We start from the raw sequence: 23,094 nt of genomic DNA, 5'->3' as shown, positions 1-23,094 counted from the left end.
TTCCCCTCCAATTGACATTTCCCACCCATTGGCATTTATATTTATACACTAGAAATTGGCTTATCTATCCTGCAGGACCAAAGAAAGTTTGTGTTTGATCCTAACATAAAGACTAAGCTTTCATTGTAGAAATTCTTTTTTATATTCTAAATCAGTGGTTTCCAACTGCCGGTGCGCGAAGTCTTTTTTGGTGGCTTAAGAAATAAAATATATTAGTCGTCATTTTTTTGAGGACAATTTTCGTAAAAAAATACTTTTGTGGGTTTAAAATACTTTTCTTTCATTAAAAAAAAAACCAACCTAATTTCTTCGATTCTGTGAAATTTAACATAGGCAAATTTATTTCTCAGGTAAAAATCTACTTCGTATTTTGATTTGTAATTCAATACTTTTGTTTTGTACAACTTGATAAAAATCTGACATTAATATTTAATGTTCCTTCAAACATAAAAGAGTCCTATATAAAATTTTGATAAAATTGTGGCCCGCCATTTGACTGGTATTTTTAATTGAGGCCCCTAGCCTCATGAAGTTGAAAACTCCTGTTCTAGATAGTATTTTAATTATGATCAGTTTTTACCACTTTATATATTTGATAATATAGAAAGGTAAATGGCATAAAACAATTTTCCACTGTTAATGGCACATTCTTATTGGTTAGAAAATCACAAGGTATGATACAGTTTCCTTACATGATTATCCAGATTCTTTTGGTTGTCATTAACATAAAATTAATAAAAGATATTGTACAACTATAAAATATTTCATTATCCCTAATTTAAATAAATTTACTTTTACCATTTACTTATAGTATTTAATGCCTTTATAATTTCTTTTTTTTTTAATTTTGATTATTATTCCAAATTATAGGCTTACAGCTAAAAGCAATTTCTTATTATTACAAAGTAATCCTGTGATTTTACTTTATTATGCAACATTTTATGACAAACATATTTAAATCAGTGTCAAAACTTATTGATATACTGTCAAGAAACAAGAAATTATTGTAGCAATCCTAGTGGTTGGTGAGCAAGCAGAGCTTCTAGTTTTGGGTATTTTCAACCAATTAAATATCTGTTTCATTCATTGTAAGGGTACCCACAGCATTTATATAATTATTTCAACTTGGAAGGTATCTATATGTACATTTCTTAATAAGAATGATTTTTAATTAGCAATAGTACAAAATAGTACAAAAATTGGGGATCATTTGATTGTTTTCAGGGTAGGCATGATTTAAATCAATTGATTTAAATAATTTAATTTTTTTAAGAAAATAATCATTGATTAAAAATCAAAAATATTTCTTATTTACGGAAATTTATAAACATATTCTTAACATTCTGAATTTTTTTATAGTCTTATAGTGAAGGTTAAGGTTTATCTAACGAAACAATAAGAGGGTAATGTGTGTAAATTATTTCTTGATTCTCGACATAGACAAACAAAAAAACTCAGCGTCGATTAAAGTAATATAAAAAATTTAAATTATATCTTTCTATTAGCTGTAAATAACATAATTTGTTACATATTTCAATTATAAGCATATAATTTAATGTTTATTTAAATACAAATACTTATAAAACTAAGTAAACATGCAGTTTGTGTAAATAAATAATGAAGAAAGACAAGTCCTGCCAAAAGTAATTTAAAATAATTGATTTTTATTAATGCTCAAAATTAATTTATTCGTCATTTGATACCTAAGCAACAATGTGGGTCTTTGTCTCCACAAATTCATTTAAGTATTATACTTGAATAAAAGCAACTATGAATTTATTTTTATTTTTCAATTTATAAGTTTGCAATAACATTTTTTAACCACTTTAGTTAGTGATATCAAGTACTTTAGACAATATTATATATGAATATTACTAAGAATTATTAATATTTTTTATTGGCAGTGAATTTGAATCCTTAGAATAACAGTTTATCTGTCTAATAGTCAAGCACCATAAACAAATCTTTGCAGACTTCTTTTCGGGTTAAATATTTTTTAGTCATTAGATTCATTGGAGATTGCACTAGGAAAAGCGCAGAATTATACATTGACAATGTTTTCTTATCAACAATGAAAAGTTTAACAACATGAAACCATTTATTTGTTCAAAACAACATAGATCTAGCGTAAAAATATTGATTTAATGATTGAAATCAACAAAGGGTCTTGAAACAAAACCAAAATATCCTTTCTTTATAAAAGAGTCTATTATCAAAACAATTACTTAAAAAATAAAGTTACTAAACATGAATTATTAGCTAAATTCAAAACTTGAAATTTATATATAAAATATTTTAGCATTTTTTTCTACAAATCCTGATTTGCTGATAAAAATTCTATGAAAATAATAATAAACTAAATTTACAATTGCCTATCTCAAATAAAAACTAGTTAAAACAGCTCTTAAAAACTACTTAAAAAGCTCTTTTAAAAAGCAGAGAATAAATAAAAAGGAACATGTAGTTACACCATGTGACACTATAGCAAAAGAGATAAAAGCTACTATTTTAACTATATTTATCAACGTTAAATTTTTTTTTGATGAATATAACAATCTATAAAAAAGTATAAAGGTTATTTTTTAAAAAAATTATAAGTTTTAGTTTATAACAGAGATATTTAGAAACAGTTCAGAACGCACAATTTTCATACACATTTTAATATTTTTTACATGAAAAATACTGATACCTTTTTTTTTGAAATCTTAAAATAATGCAATAATATTTTGAAACAATGCATTTAATAAAAATGTTATTTATAGCTTCTTGAATAGAATGAAAATAAAAATTTAAATTGAAAAATAGAATAAAAGTGTGGGGTAATTAAGATAATTGATTTTAAAATTCTATTCACAATGTTAACAAGAAATAATATTAAAAAAATTTTCAAATTATGTGAATTTTCATTTCTGTTTTCAAAAATTTAAACATACATAATGTATTAAAAAGGTGAAACTTCAAATTAATAATTAAGTTGATAAATTTAAATGACTAGGTTATGCAGATTATGACTAAGTAAACAATTCAAAGAGTTGTAATAATAGTTTTTTAAATATAAAGTATATAATCATCAATTTTCACTGTGTTGTCTACATAAACAACAATAAATAAAAGTCTTTTTTTTGAACAATAAGTAACAGAACGCTTAGGAAATTTTTGAAAAATGATGCTCAATATTTCAGAAACTAACAATATGTTTACTTTGGTTAAACCTTTAACCAACAATTATCATAGTTAAAAAATAATTATAAAAATATAAATTTTACTGAATGCAAATCTGTAGTAAATTATAGAGTTAAAACCTTGAAATATGAAATAAAGGGTTTTCAAAATTATCTGCAATTCAATCATGTAATTACTTTACTTTAATGTACGTACTTTTTTATTGAACATTTTCAGACTCAAATCGAAAGAATTACAGTCGATCAGAATTGAGGATGAAGCAGATATAAAATTTTAAAAAAAATCTTAATCTCTTTTTCTCTTCAAATAAAAAATGTAACATAAAACACAAATATAAAGTCAACAAAATTCAAAATCTAGACAGAATATCATAATAAAAAATAAAAAAAGGATCTATAGATGATAAAAACAGATAATTTGTTTGTTTACTTTGAGCACAATGTTATGACATCTGTCGTTTCTGGTTTGAATTAGTGGTATAATTTTTTATTAATTAATACTAGAAAGAAATGTTATTTATTTAAAAAGAAGAATCATATGCTTCCGGCGATTTATATAAAAATTCACGTGCAATCAGAATACTTTTTGAAAGGTTAACGACTTTTTCTTACCTGTACAAATTCAAATAATCCACAATTAAATAGTGTGGCATAACATCAACAAATATATCCAATAGTCATTGTATTTATAATCTTAAAAATATGAATGAACAAGTTAACATTATAATTAGATAGTCACCGGGAGACATTAGCGCGTAAAACGTAAACAACTTTCGGATAACTTTTAAAACTATTACTTCTGAGCCGCCATACTTCATTTGAATCGCTACAGCGCATGCGCTTAGATTCCTGACAGGTGTGTTTTGTGTTCAAAAGTTCGAATGGGGACTGCGTAAAACTTGCGTAAATTTCTACGAGTAGGCCGGATTTACTATCTCTTTCAAGAAAGTCACTTTTTGTTTGTTGAAAACTCTTTCGCTTTGATAATTTCAATATTTGGTTTCGGTATGAAACGCTCTTGTTAAGTGTTCCCATTCTAAAATATTAATTTCAAACTCTTATATCTTTCTTAAATTTAAAGAAAATAAAAAATCTAAACAAGTTTTCGTTCAGAAACATCAATGAGTAGTTACAATATTAATAAATAAATAACTCGCCAAGCTTTAAGTATTTTATTATTATGTATGGACTAAGTTTTATTATTACAGTAATAAAATATAAAATTTTGTTGTCATTTGCTATTTTACGATCGGATTTTCACGAACTAAATGTTAATCTTGATATTTCAAGATTAATAATTTAATATTAATGTATATATATATTTCCTCAACTATGCTATTTAATTAGTGAAATTATTGACTAAGGTACGAAATCAGGCATATATAATCCGAAATCATTTATCCAAATATAAATTCAGGTGAAAAAAAATTTTTTTAATAATTATTTATTGTTATTTTATTTATAAAGGGCCTAAAATTTTTGAATTAAAGGTATTCACAAGTTTTACTTCATTTTCTTTGTGAATGGAAGAAAAATTAAACGAAATCAGTTGAATAATTTTTGGGAAATAAAAACTTAAAAATACAACTTTTTGAAATTTTCAACTATAACCTATTTACCCGATAAACTATTTACCCGATTTTCCACAAATTTTGTACTTCAGGAATCGGAAATGCATAGGTAAAAGTGGTTTAAGAAATTGTGTGCCTTGCAAATCCTAATTTTTTTTTTTGCCCCCATTATAAAATAAAATAATAAGAAAATATTAAATAACTATTAAATTTTATTTTTCACAAGACATTATCTTTGAGTAAATGAATTTCAAAACCTGACGGAAATAAATAAATGTTTATTCAGAGAAAGTATGTTTTTGTGTCTGATTTCTTAACTTAATTAATAGTTAGTACTAATTGAATAACATATTTGATTTAACACTTTGAACTATTAATTTAACACTCTTAGAGCAAACGTTATTCAGGATGATTTTTTTTACTTTGCTCTCCCCTAAAAGTTAATTTTTGAATTTGCTCGTATAAAATCTGTTCGAAGAATCTGTGCTAATAACATAGAAGTTCCAACGAATTCACCAGTAAAGCAGAATATTTTCGAAGCAAAAAATTTTTAATTTCATTTTTATTTTCAAACTTTATGCGTGTTTCAAACTAACGTAAGTCGACGTTTCTTCCTGGTTAGGTAAACCATAGATCTTACTTTCTTTCAAAGGAATAATTTTCTTTTGTATGAAAAGTTGATTTAGAATGACAACACAAGACTTTTTGAGCATCAAAATGCTCCAAATTCAAAGATAAACAATGTTTGTTTGTTTTTTTGTTGTTTTTTTTTTTGCATAATAGAAGTCGAGAGGTTAAACATTGTTTTAGGCTTTAATTAGAAGAAGAAAAATAAGTAACAAAAATAATTAATTAATAAATAAATTGTTACAAGGACGAAAGAAACGAATGGCAAAGAGGCACATTTCAGATTTCTAGTCAAAAAATTTTTTAAAAAAAATCACTTTTTTTTTCATTGCATATTTTGATACCTTATACTATGGGGTATATGTGGACTACTATACCATTTTGCCCGTAAGCTATTTGATATAAAAAATTAAAAAAACAACTTAATTTAAGACATATGAAAACTGTTTTCTGTTTGAACTTTCATAGTGATTTAAGTCCTCAACCAATTGGTTATTTAGGTTATTTTTCATTGCTGTTATCGTTCATTTCGTGGTGATTAATATATTAACGAAAGGTTTTTACCCAAAATTATAATACGTAATTATATACTTAACATAATGTTCGTACATAAAATTATATAAATTTTATATTTTATATTAAAAAAAATTTTAAATTTAAAAAATTCTGGGGAGAATCAATTTTTTAAAATAAGACAAAAAAATGAGCGAATGAAAAATGACGAGTCAGATTTAATGACGATGGTTGGCTAACGAACTAAACAGAAATTATGTCTGCCATTTTCCAAGACTAGAAGTCTTTTGAATGTTTATTTATTTACATTGTGAATATGTCTAGCAATGGAAATATTAATGCGTTGAATGATAATAGCGTTTGTGACAGGTATAAGCTCAAACCCAACCCTAATCCCATTTTATAGTGAAAATTAGCAATTTTTGAGCCGTATTTATCCCATTAGAATTATGAATTTTAAAAAAAATTGAAAAGATCTGCTTTTTATTACATATACATATATGCAAAATTTCAATAAGGCACTTTTTTACTCACAAGTTGTTTGTTTTTATTTGCATAATATTTAGATGATCCCTAATACTCATAGTCATATGAAAATCGTACCTCAAAATTTGCTGCCATTTGGTTTGCAAACTTCCTACATTCCGCAGTGCATTGTGTGAGTTCCATGTAAAAGGTTAATGAAACAAAGTAGCAGAAATATAATTCGGGTATGTTTGCAATTGCACCTCCCCCCTTTCGCACCTCGTTAATTATTTACTCATCAATCAGGAAGTCAGTTTTTTGAACCCACGCCATCCCTATATATACGACTAGGGAAGTATTACTACATCTGGTCATAAACAAAGATACAATGCGCAAAGAAGAAGAAAAAAATAGATATCACCTTGAATAATTTTTGTTGTAATGATTGAATATTCACGTGTCAATCTTATTGTTTACAGGGAGGACCTTAAATAAGCTAATTAATTAGTACTAACTATTAATCAATGTACAATTCAAAGAAAACGGGGAAGGAAATTAAAATTTAAAGAAATTGGCAATTAATTAAAGTGGGGAGAAAAATACAACGAAAAAAATATTATTTGGTCTTCAGCTTGCATGATTATATTCGCAAAATTAGTATTTTCTAATATTGTATTAATGTAACCAAAACAAAATATCAATATCATAATGAAAAAACAAGTAATATAAGAAAAAAATTCCTACCTAGGTAAACAAGGAAAATTTTTATTTTAGTTATTTTTTATTAAATAATTAAAAAAATTTCTCCCATATAAAACTAAAATTAATTAATTAAACTTAATTAATGAATTAATATTTGAATAAACTGTATTAACATCAAGTGTCATCCACTACAAGCAAGTTCAAAAAAAGATGTCTTTGAACTTGAGTGGGTGAATAAAAAGTATTTTGTTGACGATTGAAAATTTGAACAAAATATAAAATAAAAGACAAATAGGAACTTACAAAGCAAAGATGAGAAAACTAATGTCATGCACTTTCGAAAATTTTGCAAAAATTATTTAAAATTATTTTCGTAACTATGTTGTCAGATTACAAAATTTAAGCATAAGAGAAGGTACATAGTAGGACATATTCTTAAGGCGCGTTCATACTGATGTTAAGAACGGCATTTGATTTGTCTTTAATCTTGCATTGACCCGAAAACTGGATTTGAGTAAGGAAGTAACACATTATACTGGATAATCCATAGTTTATAATTAATAAAAGGTGGAATTTTAAGTACATTTTAATTCCATGATTTTAAAAAAAATAAATAACATTTGCAAAATATTTTTTTTTATTTAATTGAATATTAGAGGGTGTTATGGATGGTGTTTTCAATAGAAATGTAAACAATAACAATCTCGAGCTCGGGACCTACTCTAGTTCCGGTTAAAAAGTTTGCAGCTGCTTACTACATGTTATTCTGATAGGCGATGTTTTCAAACGGATAATTTTGTCTTCAATAAAAGAAATAAACTAGATAATTTCAGAGCTCAAATCTGCCGTATTTCATAAGATATTAATGCTATTATGTAATTCTGGGGAGTTTGGAGTGAAAATTTGTTTTAGTTATTTTGTTATTTATTATTAAAAAAGGTGACATGGTTGCTAGATTTTGAATAACTCGCTTTTTTGGCAGTCTTGATTTGGCCTCTTTCCATTTGTTTATTACTGTTTGTTCGTGTTGCAAGCTGTGCACCATCTTACGTTAGTGTTAACACTTTTAGTATCGTAAACAGTATTGTTAGCATTGTAAACATAAGTAATAAGTAATCAAATGCATTGTTTGCAAGAATCTCAAAACACAATGATGCCAAATGGCTTTAAAATACAACTGAAACAGTAACCCGGAAATTTAGGCAGTCCCGAGCTTGCAGCGCTCCCTAGTGTAGAAAACACCATCCATTGATTGGGTATGGAATTTTTAGCCACGCTCGAATTGGATTTGAAAACGACAAAACCATTTATCTAGATAACTAAAAGATTTTTAATTATATATATTATTTTAATAATTTTAATTCCTAATTTACTCAATGATTTTGTACAGAATTCAATTATTCCTTAGAATTTTATTCATTAACTGGAATTTTAAAAAATTACAGCATTTAAAAAAAACAAGGAAAGCTGAAAAAAAATTCTTAATTTCCTAATACTCTACTAGATCGTTTATAGACTTCATAGGAATTTATTCCGTTTTTTGGATTTTAATTCTTCCATTCCTTTGAAAGTGGACATGGAAAGGAAACACTGGGAGACGCAATATATCTAGCCACAAATAATCAGATGGAAAGTTATGATAGAAGCCTTATGCTCCAATGCGGAGTGAAAAGGAATGTGTAAGTATGCATGTTGAAAGTAGACAGAAATTTTTTTAATCAAAATTAAAAAGTTTTAACATTTTTTTTATACATATATAAATCTTATATACTTTATACGAGCTAATTAAATTTAGTTACACATGTTAAATTTAGTCTAATTTTTACAATTATAGTGCTTTTCTGACTATGTTAGGGTGGTAAGGAAATTTAAATTTAAGAAGATTATGCTGCAGATTAACTCTGTAAATTTTGTTATCAGGTAACGGTGAGGGTGTGGCGTAACTACCACTATAAGTATTAAATACCAATTCACTAGTATATAGACATGTTAACTTAATTCCATCTTTAGGTACCTTTAGATAGATGAAGGTTGACATAGTCTAAAATAATTTCCCGTCAAGGTATATATATCCCTTCCCTCTTTTTGCCAGACTTAGCTAAAGCCATTTGTTTTTGTTACATTTGTCTGCGCACTATCTTCCAAAAATGGCGTAATTCAACCGATTTTGACTTTTTTTTCTCCCATTAAGTTTATGCTCCATTCCAGGGTCGGACAGGGAGTTAAGGTAAAGGGCTCAGAAGAGCCCTTGAATTCGGGATGCCTTGAAAGAATGAAATATCCTTTCTTTTTCTAATATTCTTTCTTCCTATCTTCTTTCCTTAATGATCTAAATATTTTATATTTAATTTTAAAGCACCTACTTTTTTAGTCAACACAGTTTATTTTAGAATTTATTACAAAGAAAATGGTTTTGTTAGACCTTAATTTAATAATTATCAATTAAATGTATGACAAGAAACTAGTTTGCACTGTTTCCAAAAATATGTTTTTATTTTTTCTCAACCCTAAACTGTCGAAACACTTTCAAATGTCGTTTAAACTAGTTTAACCCAAAAAAAGTTCTCAACGCGTTCTGCTTTTACTCAATCAATCCTTAAATTCCCTGAAGCAAAATTGTTTTTCATAAATTTTTCAATGAGAGTTGCATTTCAAATTTTAAGAACTGATGTGTGGAGGCAAATTTTTGTTAAAAAAAGTATAAATACTAAAACTGATCCTATCTCGAATCAGAAAAAAATATTGAAATTCATACTTTGTTATAAGTGTTATGAGATATTAGCATTTACGAACTTCTTTTCATTACATAACCAATTTGAAATCAGCAAAAATCAGTTGATCTGGATCAACTTATTTCATTATTCCGAGATGTTGCAAACAATTTACGAAACACATTTCTAAAATTTCAAGTGAAAACAGCTTAAAAACTGTTTTCAAATAAAATATAATATTTAGCTGCACAGGAGTCATAATCATTGCCAAAACCCAAAACCTCTATAAGTCCAGGAAAAAGGAGATAAATCTGTGGAACCAAAAGAATGTTGCGGCGACAACATATTTCATACAAATTATCTTCAAAATAAATGTCCTCTCGTTCCCTCTGGACATTATGTGTGAGGAAATTCCATGATAATTGTAAAGCATTGTGCTTTTTTCATTCAAGTTTGACCTAAACGTTCTTAAAACTTCAGCAATTTCCTAAGGGGTCCCGAATTCCGAGAAACACCGCGACAACTCTACAATTTCATTTATTTTTTCCCTTCTTTGAAAAGGCGTTTCAAAGCGAACAAGTGAGCAAAGATTTGAATAGGAAGAATCGAAGGAAGAACTGCAGAAAAATTTATTGCTTTGATTTTTACCGCTTTTTTTTTTTTTTTGCTTTGATTATGAAATCTGTTACTTTAAAGTTTTAAAAATATGTTTGAGGTGGGGAAATATCCAACCTGTACTGCGCTCACGCCAATGAAGTGCGCAAAATTGGCTGTGAATGGTGTAAATTTTTTTGAGGAGTTTAAGCTTATAAATTTTTCTTAAACTAGCGCTGATAAAGCTGTATGAATTTTCTTTTTTTTTCTGTTATTAAATATTAAAAAATGAAACAAAAATTAATAATCGCCATTAAAGTGTCAGACAGAAATATATACGGTGACTGATGCACGTTAAATCTGTCGAGTCGCTAAGTCCTCCATGTTCCCATAACAAATTAATACCTCTGGGAGTACTGATCCGGGAGTTTCCTTGTCTTCTGGATTGATTAGGAACATTAGAAGTCGTAAACTCAAATCTCACGACTGTCAGCTGTTCAACGACGAATATATATATATATATATATATATATATATATATATATATATATATATATATATATATATATATATATATATATATATATATATATATATATATATATATATATATATATATATATATATATATATATATATATATATATATATATATATATTATTTTCATAATTCTGTGCGAAAAGGAATTTGTCATAGCGAAAATGAAGTATTATTTAACGTAAAATATTTTTTTATTTTTTTCCTATTTTTAGAGGGGGCTGATTTGTTAGGGGTCCCTTGGTCTTAAAATTTGGAAGTTGGGTCCCCGGTTTGTACACTGAAAATTTTTTAAACTCAGAATTTTATGCGCATGCATTTGACTGAAGATACAGTTCCTATAAATATTTGAACTGTGACACTCTTAGGCAGCTTCAGACTTATTCATTAACTAAAATTCGAAATAAAAATTTTATTCATAATGCCAAAAATAATATAAATTATGACTAAGTATGTTTTAAAACTATACATTTTTAAACTATATTTTTAAATGCTTTTTTTTTTGTTTTGTTTAAAAGAGCATAGCCTTAAAGGAAGTCCCACCACTTTGGGCGAGCTGAAGCCCAGGAGGCGATTGCTTTTCCAGGTCTATTGCCAGTCTTACCCTGCTGCACTCTATAATTAAAGAATCAAGAATAAACTAGCTGTGTCCGCCCCATGATTCTAACTAAGCCCAAATTATTTTTATTTTGGTTTCTGGAGAATGGATTGTGTTATTTGTGATAATATTAAAAATACAAATATATTTGAATTTTTTTTTCTAGCAAACTGACAAGTGGCTTGTACTATGTTAAGCCATTATAATTATAATCTTCGATTCGGCACTGATCTAGTTTCGGTACGCTTGCCTTAGAGTAAATTCTCAACAGTTAAATCCTTATAACCCCATACTGCTCTCGTAGACAGTATGGGATCTTTAACCTAGTTAGTCAATTATTTCTTCTTTTTTTTCAGTCGCAAGTTTTCGCACAATTTTTAGTTAACTGTATTTTATATATATTTTTTCTTTGTTCGTATTGGATTTTTACCGTTTTTAAAAATTTTCTGGGTGGATATAGAAGGCACGTGCCCACGTAACTAGGCATGCGTTATATTTTCAATTAAAAATATTTATATCTTACCTTAGACAAAGAACTTATACGCTTCGCGTAAAGAAGGGAAACTTCCTATACTATCAATGTTAAGTCGTAAGGATCTTTCCCCCAACTTGGGCGCTGAAGGTGTAATGCAGGAAAGCAACCGTCAAGAGCGATTGAAGAACGGGCGGATATCATTTGATTTTCACCCAATGCACTCATATTTTCTCCGTTAATTATAATCGGATTCGATTTTGCTTTTAAATTTTTTTCAGTTCACAAATTTAGCAGGATTATAATTTATTTTAAAATAGTAAATATTTAGTTAGCAAAAGTAATTTATATTAAGAAATAAAAATTCATTAAAACTTTAAAAAAATTGAGTAAAATTTATTTCCCCTTGAAAAAAAAAACTTTTTCGCTTTGTTAATTTTTCCATGCGTGTATATGTATAAGAAATGTGCTATATAAAAATAAAAATTTTTAATTATATATATACTTAGAGTTTTAAAAAAATAAACAAGACACTTGTTGCAGAATTTGTTTTATCTTTATTAAACGTATCTAAAAATATTCTTTCTGGTTATATATTTTAAGAATATACTTTTCAATTAAATAAAAATTACACAAATAAAATTGTATACATTTTATACAATAAATAAATATTTGAGCAAGTTTATGAAATAAAATAACATAAAATTAAAAAGATGCAATATTGGTTCATTGGAACTGCACTAGGAACAAGTCTGCATCATTTTTGATACATAATCTTTAATTTTAGAATGTCTTGAACACAATCTACATCTGTTATGTAGTCAGTCTGTCAGTATCAACATTCCGTAACGATACAATTTTGCTGGCCTCTAATCATTTCGTGCACCTAATATAAAAAAAAAAAAATCACACAGTAAGATTAAAGTGCTAATATGACATAAGAATGCTGTCTAATTCGAGAACGGAACTTAAAATGTATGGCATTAATAAATTATGTGTATTATTTTTCTTAAGTATTAATATTTTATTAAATAGTTTTAAGAAAGCAGGCAGTGTTTAAGGAAAATATTTAGAAAGGAAATTTAATAACAAAACAATTCATTGGGGGATTAAATAACAAAATCAATTAAATTTCTGTTTTACTGGCAGTATCATCTTCATAGCATGCAGGGGCCCAGGACACAAAAATATTTTAGACCTATAATGTGTCGTAATGCTTAAAAACAAACTAAAAAACTTCACATACAAAAAATAAATCATTTTTAAGATACAGTCCCAGGCCAAATTATTAGACGCACTTTAAGATTCTATGTAAAATTATAATTATCTGGTAATACTATACAGCTTTAATGTTTTTACGAAGCTGAAACCGGTTTCCACTTCTTTACGTTAGTGTATCAGTTGGTTAACAATGAAATGAAATACGTAAAAAATAAATACAAATAGGAGGTGAATGAAAAATCTCCTGAATAAAAATCCATTTGTATGCTTAATTATAAAAGTATTAACATGTATATTAATACTTTTATAATTAAATACATTACGGTCAACATTTGCCTTATGAAAAGAATGCAAAATATTTGGGTTTTACTATGGACCAGGAGATTCTTGGGATTAAGCACATCGAACTGCTGGAATCGAGATGTAGAAAGAGGTTAAATATCCTAAAATATATTTCTGGGCAAGACTGGGGAGCAGATGCTACAACTTTGAAATTAACATACACTGCACTTATTAGACCCATACTGGAATATGGGGCACCTATTTACTCCTGTGCTTCAGAGACAAACCTGAATAGATTGGAAAGAGTTCAAATTAGTGCTGCAAAAATTATTACAGGTTTGAGGCGTAGCTGTCCAGATAAAATTGTTCCGTTTGAATCTGACCTCCAGCCGTTATACATGAGAAGGAACTCCAGTCTCAAGAAATACTACAATAAGCTCATCAGTTTTCGGGAACAGAACCTCTTACTATCTCAAAAATTGGAAAAATAACCATAGACTGAAGAGAAACAGTCCCTTCCTTTTGGCTGTTTCAATTCATCTGGTAGACTTGCAGTATCCCTGCCGAATTGAGCCTCATTCCTTAAGGTCATGTTTTAGCCCTGTTACTGATTTTTCTGGTATCCATTTCCATACGGAGCTGTTGTACCCGGCCCATAAAAGTAAAGACAACCCAGAATTTATGAGACAAATGGCTCTTGAAACTATTAGCCAAATACCATCAGATGCTTTACAACTATACACAGATGGCAGCAAGAGCGACGAAGGTCATTCAGGTAGTGGGGTTTTTATTAAAACACCCACGTACACATTGAGTCTCAAATTTAGAAATTCTGAATTTTGCTCAGTTTTCAGATCTGAGCTTATTGCGATCGAAAATGGCCTAAGACATGTTGAGAATATTGCTGAGCCTGACTTTAAGCATATATGGATACTGACGGATTGCAAATCTTCAATCCAACACCTTAGCAACTGGATGAATGTTGGAGACAGGGCTGCGGCTTCAATTTTGGGGAAGCTCTCCAGGCTCTCTGCGGACTTTAGAGTACACTTCCAATGGATTCCATCACACGTTGGAATCAAAGGTAACGAGATTGCGGACTCACTGGCTAAAGATGCTTCTTTGGAACCTTTACAGCCAGATCTACCTTCCACTTTCAACGAGGTCTTTGCAGAGTGCAAAAAAATTTTTTATGGACCTCTGGAGGGTTCCTCCTCCGCATAGTTGGTATTTCAGAAAACGACCTGGAAGTGCCTTGCTTTTTGAGGGACCTAGAAGCCAGCAGACTTGTTTCTCTCGCTATGCAAGTGGTCACTTGAGGTGTCTCTCGTATGTTCAGGGGCAAGACTTATGGACTTTGCACTAAATGTAGGACTGCTCAGGCTTCGCCCGAGCATATTCTAAACTGCATCGATTTTAAGATCGACGAGGATTTTTCAAAACCTCATCTGTTTTTAGACTTCCTGGACATTTTTGGACTTATGGAATTGGTCTAATTGGGATGGACCTCTTGGGGATTAGAAACAACAACAACATAATTAAATACATTATATTAATAAATTAACGCGTATGCTTAATTATAAAAGTATAGTATGTAAACTCGTGCAAATCATGTCATTATTAAAAAACTACAGAGCGTCCATTAATTTGACCTAATTATTATAATATAATAATATAGTACCTGATACAATAAATAATCTGTATTTTCATTACATTTTGTCGAATTTATATTATATATCGCCTAATTTAACCAATTGATACACAAACGTAAACAAGTACAAACCGGTTTCGGTAGCGTAAATACAATAAAGCTGTGTAGTATCACCTGACATAGAATCTTATAGTGCGTCTAATAATTTGGCCAGGGACTGTATAATGCATTAATTTTAACTAATTTTGATTACCACAAAAACTCAAATAAAGTACTTTTAAACTAAGCATAGTTCAAAAAAAATTTATACGCTAACCAATTGTAATCCTCATATAATAAAATAAGAAAAATAGTTTTCGGTTGACTTTTTAAGTTTTCTTGGTGATAAACTACTCCAATTATTGGTGTTTGATAAGCAATCACCATTTCTAGAAAAAAAATGCATACTCTATGAAAAAAAATTTTTTTTAAATACTTGTATATAAGGTAATGTTTTTAGTCTTAAATTCTTTTTAATGCAATTTTTCAAAAAAGTACGATTCTCTAGGGCCCCCTGAGAAAATGGGGTCCTCGGGCATTGTCCTGTGCGCCTATAAGTACTGTTTACTGGACATTTACAGCTAACAGATAAATAAAATATATATATCTACTATAAACCACTCTATAAATATTATATGAATAAAAAGTAACACTTTTTACACTTAACACTATTTAAATAATTTCGTATATGTAATGAACTTTCAAAAATTTAAAATGTCAGATTTATAGATCTTTATCACATTTCTTGAAAAACTTTTAAATTTTTACTTAGTTATATACATAAATTTCATTTGTAAATATTTAATTCCAACCAAAAAAGATAAACGCAGTTATGGAATTATAATTTCAAAACCAAGTAAAATTAAATTAAAGCCAAACACTATAAATTAGTCACACATTTAGTTGCAATTCTAAGTCAGTCTAATCTGACAGGTTCATGTAATCAATCATTGAAAAATAATTTACCGAAATCTTCGAAAATGCTTAACTATTTACTTACATTTCGATATTTTGAGGAAAGCGAAACAATTTCAAATTTGGATAACCCGCTCTATTTACATTGCAGTTAGCACATCTATCATAATTATTTGCTTTGCTCACATAAGAATCACTGAAAAATATTGAAAGAAAAAAAGAGGATTACAATCTTTATCAAAACTGAAAACAAGGCGAAAAAAATCAGCAGAAGATAGGTTATACAAAGCACACTTACTTGTGAGGGATAATTGTCAAATTAACGTCCGCCATTGATTGATTTCTCATGTGCTTCTCTCTCCAAACTCTCCTTCCAAAACTAAGGATGATATTGCGCATGCGCTGCAGTATGCCCCTGGAGACAAGCTTCTCCGCCGTACACGAATCGCTGGCATTGTGCCAAATTTTGTTACGACTTTCGCGAGTTTCCCATCTTTAGAGCAGGGTTTCTTAACCTGTGGTTCATGTACCCCTTAGGGGTCCATGGGTCATATTTTGGGGGTCCACCGACTGCTCCTAATTTTTAAAACGCTTGGTTCAATAATATTTAAATAACATTGATCTTTTTTTCTTTCTAAAAGGTGAAAATGCATACATATTTGAAACTAGGTGATCGAGATACCCCAAATTAAGTACGGACTGCACACAGCCCTCTAATATCCCTGTCATATTTTTAGCATCCTCCACTAACCGGCTTTCAGTTTACACCATCAGGGGTAACCCCCTGATGACGTCCGCTGCACTATTTTTATTATCCCCTATCAAGCTACGTACATTTGACACCTTGTTCAGGTTACTAGATCTAGAATTTTTTACTAAGAAGAAAACCCAGTTTTTGAACTCTGGAACATTAGACAAACTTGGATTTGGTATTCCACAAAAACCACTGGTTGAGGCATCTCTCAAAGTTGCATATCATATTGCTAAGAGCAAGAAACCGCATACTATTGGAGAGACGTTAATTAAGCCATGTGCGCTGGAGATGGTTGAATTAGTTTGTAGATTGGAACAGAGAAAAAAAAATTGAGGCAATTCCATTTTCAAATGATGTGGCACATTCAAGAATAGTTGAAATTTCTTGCAATATCTTGGAAAAAGATCATCGATGAATTGAAAGTATCGCCATTTCCCTTTAGTATGCAACTGGATGAAACTACAGATATCTCGAACTATAGTCAACTTCTTGTTTTTGTTCGTTACGTGTTTCTTGATACTATCAAAGAAGAATTTTTATTTTGTGAGTCTCTTTTGCAAGCTACAAAGGCAGTTGATGTTTTAGCAATGTTAAATGTTTTCTTTACCAAACAAGACTTCGGCTGGAAAGAAAAACTTCATTCACTTCGTACAGATGGAGCACCTGTGATGCTTGGCAATAAATCATGTTTTGCCCTGTTGGTAAAAAAAAAATCTCCTAATGTTCTTGTTACTCATTGTTTTTTACATAAACATGCGCTGGCTACAAAATTTCTTCCAACCAGCTTAAAAGAAGCATTATCAAAAGTTATTAAAACTGTAAATTTTATTGACCTAGAGCTCTTAATCATTGTCTCCTTAAAATGCTGTGTCAAGAAATGGACGCAGAACATGAGGTACTTCTGTACCACACGGAATTGCGCTGGCTGTCACGAGGGCAGGTTTTGAAACAAGTTTTCATGTTGAAGATCGAATTATCACTTGTTCTAGAAGAAAAAGATAACTCATTCTTCGAATATATAAACAAAAAAGATTTTACCTATAAATTGGCTTACCTGGCAGATAATTTTAACCACATGAACAATGTAAGTCTTTTAATTCAAGGACCCGATATCACCATTATGGATGCAACTGAGAAATTACAAGCATTCTAATTGAAGATGCCACTATGAAAAAAAATAGAATGCAAAATGAGATATATGAAAACTTTTAAATGTTGGACGAAGTGCTTTCCGGAAATGGATCTTGGCAAGATGATTTGTTACTGAATAACTTAAAAAATGAAATCTGTGAACACCTGGAAGTACTTCAAGTTTCATTGAAAAAATATTTTAATTTAGATGAGATAAAGATAAAAGATGAGTTGTGGATTCGTCATCCTTTTCTTTGTGATATTGACTGTATCGATGACATGAACCTTGCCAAAGATGAGCTTATTGATCTTAGAACAAAATCCTTGCTAAAAATGGATTTCGATTCAAAAACACTCGGAGAGTTCTCGTCTTCTGTGAAAGAAGCCTACCCATTGCTTGTAAAGCGAGCTATTTCAGCTATAATTCCGTTAGCTACAGTGTATTTTAACGAAGCCGGACTTTCCACAGTTGTGACAATAAAAACGAAACATCGTTATCGATTGAATGTTGAACATGTTATGCTCGTTGCTTTGTCGAAAACCATCCCTCTATTCAATTTATTAATTAAAGAAAAGCAGCAACAACCTTCAGACTAAAAATTTCAATTTTAAATATTTTGTATACTATTGAAATAATAAAATTAAATGCTAAAATAAATTCAATACTAAAAATTGATGTTTTTTGCAATTTTTTTTCTCAGAGGTGTGGTCTGTGGCTTCTTAAAAAATTTTAAAAGGGATTCATTGTATGAAAAAGGTTAAGAAACACTGCCTTAGAGCATTATGCCTATGAAATTTGAAATAAAAAGAAAATCTTTAGAGTACGAGTGTGCTCACTCACTTGTAAACTAAAAATATTTTTTGTTCCATTTCCCTTTTCTCACACAAAATAAATTTGATTAATTGAAATTACAATTCTAGATATTATCAGTTTTCAAAATGCAATGGAATCAGCATTTTTTCGCTCTAAATAAATGAAATTGCGTACTTGCACTACAAGAAGAAGAACATCACGCATACCCACACATGTGACTTATTACGTTACGTCAACGCCAGCTGTTTGCTTAAAAGCAAAATGGAGCGTTAAAGTTCAGCTATGTTTCTCAACATTAGTCAGAGTATTTATTAAATACAGCTCCGTATGGCACATCGAATTAATAGAAATATAATTCTTTCTCGTCTGCGTCTTTTTCTTAACTTAGATTTATTATTTGTTTACGTATTTTTTGTAACAGTGATATATTTTGATAGTGATCAGATACCTGGCAACTTCAATGCATAATTAGATTTTTTATGTTCTACATGGTTTCTTGCCTGTCTTTTTATTAAATAAGAAATATACAGTGAAAGAATTGAAATCTTTGTGAAAGAATCTTTAAAGAAGAATGTTCATTAAAGAGCTTGAGAGGCGAAATAGAATTGAAAGAACAATGCCACGTTTCAGCAACCAATCAGGATCCAGATATTCACACTACGTCACTTGCAGGAATCCCATTGCATTAAAAAAAGAAAGCTGTCCTGCTTCATTAAAAATTTCTTAAATCTCTTCCAAATATCTCGCAATGTAATTTGCGACTTTAAAATTTTATACAACAAATTTAGTGATGAAAATATGCTATCTTATAAAATAAATAAATAAATGAGCGAATAAATAAGCAAAATAATGAAACGTTGTCATCAAAGGCAATATATTGCCTTATTTTCGATTGAACTAGGAGAATGAATTTTTAAATTTTGTTATTGCTCGACATTTATGAAATGTACAAATGCCTTCTTTTTCTGTATAAATGGATGGTTGACAGAATGTAAACAATAACAAGCTTCCTAAAGCCGGAAGAAACTTAGAAAACTTCCTGTGTATCCTTTCGTTTAATTTATATTCTAATATTAAATAATATTATAGGAAGTTTTGTTAATATGATTTATGTTTTAATTTACGCGTAATTTTACCATTCATAAGAGTTTCCTGCAATTTTTTTTTAATTCTTACTGGTTGTGAGCTTAAAACAATTAGAAAAAAACTAATATCACAACATAAATAAAGTGTAAGATTTACTATGTTTTGAGTGTTATCCCATATTTGGCTGTATTTGTGTAAAATATCACCGCTAGTTATTTTTTGGGTTGCATCTTTCAGGGCATAGTATGCTTGCGAAATCTTCCAAATTCATATGTTGTTTCGTTGAAATTTAAATTGAAAGAACGCGTTATATTATAAATACTACAAGTATAATAATATATGATGGTGCCCTTTTTCAAGCTTAAACTTATAAATCTCCTAGCGCCATTTGCGTTTAGCTTTACACGGTCAACCATCCATAACAGTTATAACCATCGTTGAACGGCTGAGCCAATTTTTCTTGGATTTATGACTACTAATATTCAACTTCATAGCCTTCGAATTTTGAACCCAATCCAGAAGACATGGGAAATCATGGATCAAGTATTGGGAGAGATTTTCCATCGTGGAGGACTTTTTTATGGAACTAACCCGCACTTGTGTTACAAGGAGAGGAAAATCATCCTTAACAGTTAGAAATTAAAATATTAAGTTTGAAATTTTACTGTGCTTAAACTTCTTATTAAATTTATTTGAAGCCAGTTGTAACGTATACCTTTCGCCTTAAGAAATAGCCACGGTATTACTTATGAAAACTGGAATTTCATTCCAATTACCATTAGTACAATTTTGTTAGATGATCGTTATTTTCTTTAATAAGTAACTCAAATAATTGTTAATTTTCTCATAAAGTCACTGTTCGATGCTCACAAAAACGCAACTGCCTCACAGAATCTGATAATTGGATAGCTGAAGAAATTTCTTTACCTTGCCATAAAATTGCCCTATGGATGGTGTTCTCTACACTAGGGAACGCTGCAAGCTCGGTAACGCCTAAATTTCCGGGTTACTGTTTCCGTTGTATTTTAAAGCCATTTGGCATCATTGTGTTTTGAGATTCTTGCAAACAATGTATTTGATTACTTATTACTTGTGTTTTCAATGCTAACAATACTGGTGTTTACAATGCTAAAAGTGTTAACACTAACGTAAGATGGTGCACAGCTTGCAACAAGAACAAACAGTAATAAACTTATGGAAAGAGGCCATATCAAGATTGGCAAAAAAGCGAGTAATTCAAAATCTAGCAACCATGTCACCCTTTTCAACAATATATCTCTACAAAACTTAAACAAATTTTTACTTCAAACTCACCAGAATTACATATTAACATTAATATCTTATGAAATATGGCAGATTTGAGCTCAGAAATTATCTAATTTACTTATTTTATTGAAAACAAAATTATCCGTTTGAAAACATCGCCTATCAGAATAACATGTAGTAAGCAGCTGCAAACTTTTTAACCGGAAATAAGGTAGGTGCCGAGCTCGAGATTGTTATTGTTTACATTTCTATTGAAAACACCATCCATAGTGTATGAATCATTTTTTCAACGAATGCAAACATTCCTTCTGTAACAATTACAAGAGAGCACAAGAGAAAAATAATGATAATAAATAACGTTATACCTTTAATAAGATGTACTTAATATTTTGCAAATAAGTTGACAAGCTTCGTTTGCTTCATAATTATTATAGCTATAATAAAATTATAAATAAATGAAATTGGATTATTTATTTATATAAAATTATTAATTTATATAAAATTATATAATTAATTTATATAAAATAATATTAATAATATTAATTTATATAAAATTATTATTTTATTATTTAGGAAAGTTTTAATTTATATTTATTATTGTTTATCTTATTTTTTGAGAAAAATATTAACTGTTTTAAATGAAATTTATTTGACTGAATTTGTTTAAATTGATAGTTTTTTTTTTTTATCTACACTTTGTCGGAGGTGTGGCAATTTTTCTATATATATTTTATTTAAATTTTCGATGATTTAAAAAAAAACTTTTATACCACTTTTATTATTTCTCTATTTTGACAATTATAATTTTAGGCAATACTAGGCCTAGTAATAAGTCAAGTAATTGCCTAGTAATAAATACAATTACTAGGCAAAATCATATTTAACTAATATTAAATGAAGTAAAAGTTTATTTTTTTGTGATTAAGCAATTTAGTAATGAATTAAAAGCAGTTCTCATATTATATTGCATTTTGATTCGAAAATTTTTCTTTAACAATCGCTAATAAAATTTAAAAAAAATTCGAAATAACAAAAAGAGAGGGAAAATTTTCAGGTACTCTTAAAATTTTCCTGTACGATGCAGCCACCTGTTAAAAAACATTTCGTCAAAAAGGAAAACCTCCTACCAGTTATTCTTTAACCAAGTTTTCAGATCCTGAACAATGAGGTACGGGATCGGAGATCGATTGTGTTTTGGTTCAGGTCAAAATTACGATCTGCATATGGATGAATGGTGGGCGTATGTGTCCGCCTGGTAAAACGCTATGTTGTCTCTATACGTTGTGTCCACATGATCCTGAGAGATGTTTCCCAGACAGTCACCAATAACCTATTGTGCAGCTCTGGTGCTGCGTAAATAAAAAGCAACCTTCCGTAGACTAGCCATGTGTACCTTTATTTCTCCCCTAAGGTATGGAAAATTTTACACCGGCCTAGGCCTATAGGCCCATTCGCCGAATATAATGGAACATCAATATTTTAATCATAACATAAATAACAATAATCATAACATAAATAACAATCATCATAACATAAATAACAATCATCATAATATAAATAAATAATAATTTATCATAACACAAATAAATAATAATTTATCATGTCATAAATAAAGATAGCCCATTGTGCAGCTCTAGTGCGACGTAAATGAACAACAACAACAACATAAATAAAGCTTAAGATTCGCCATGTTTCGAGTATTATCCCCTATTTGGTTATCCCCTATTTGTGTAAAATATTGCCGTTTGTTAATTTTGTATAGCATCATAGCATGCCTGTGGAGTTGCCCAAATTCATTTTCGGTTAAAATTAAACGGAATAATCGAACTTGATGGTAAAAGTAAAGTGGAAGTAGCAACCCAGAAATGGTGCAACGAATATTACTTTTTAGCGCCGTCTGTGCTTAGCTTTACTTTATTGTTAACCATACTTGTTTTGAGTAAGCTATAAGCAAATACTTCA

At 29.2% G+C, this 23,094-nt stretch overlaps 1 protein-coding gene across 6 annotated transcripts in view; it reads right to left on the bottom strand.

The window, feature by feature from the left end:
* LOC107442702 (uncharacterized) overlaps positions 1-4,072 on the bottom strand; it is an 80,591-nt gene extending 76,519 nt beyond the window's left edge. For 2 of the 6 annotated variants that reach the window (XM_071177357.2, XM_071177362.2), the window contains exon 1: positions 3,795-4,019. The gene's annotated coding sequence lies outside the window, so the exon portion shown is untranslated. Of the gene's footprint in view, positions 1-3,794 lie in introns of all 6 variants that reach the window. The other 4 variants (XM_071177359.2, XM_071177367.2, XM_071177366.2 and 1 more) reach the window with 3 other exon arrangements.
* Positions 4,073-23,094: the final 19,022 nt, after the last annotated feature.

This window comes from Parasteatoda tepidariorum, chromosome 2 (genome assembly GCF_982258835.1).
Source record: "Parasteatoda tepidariorum strain Cologne lab strain chromosome 2, Ptep-v5.0, whole genome shotgun sequence".
In the NCBI taxonomy this organism is placed as follows: Eukaryota; Metazoa; Arthropoda; class Arachnida; order Araneae; family Theridiidae; genus Parasteatoda; species Parasteatoda tepidariorum.
This window is presented reverse-complemented; position numbering and strand designations above follow the sequence as displayed.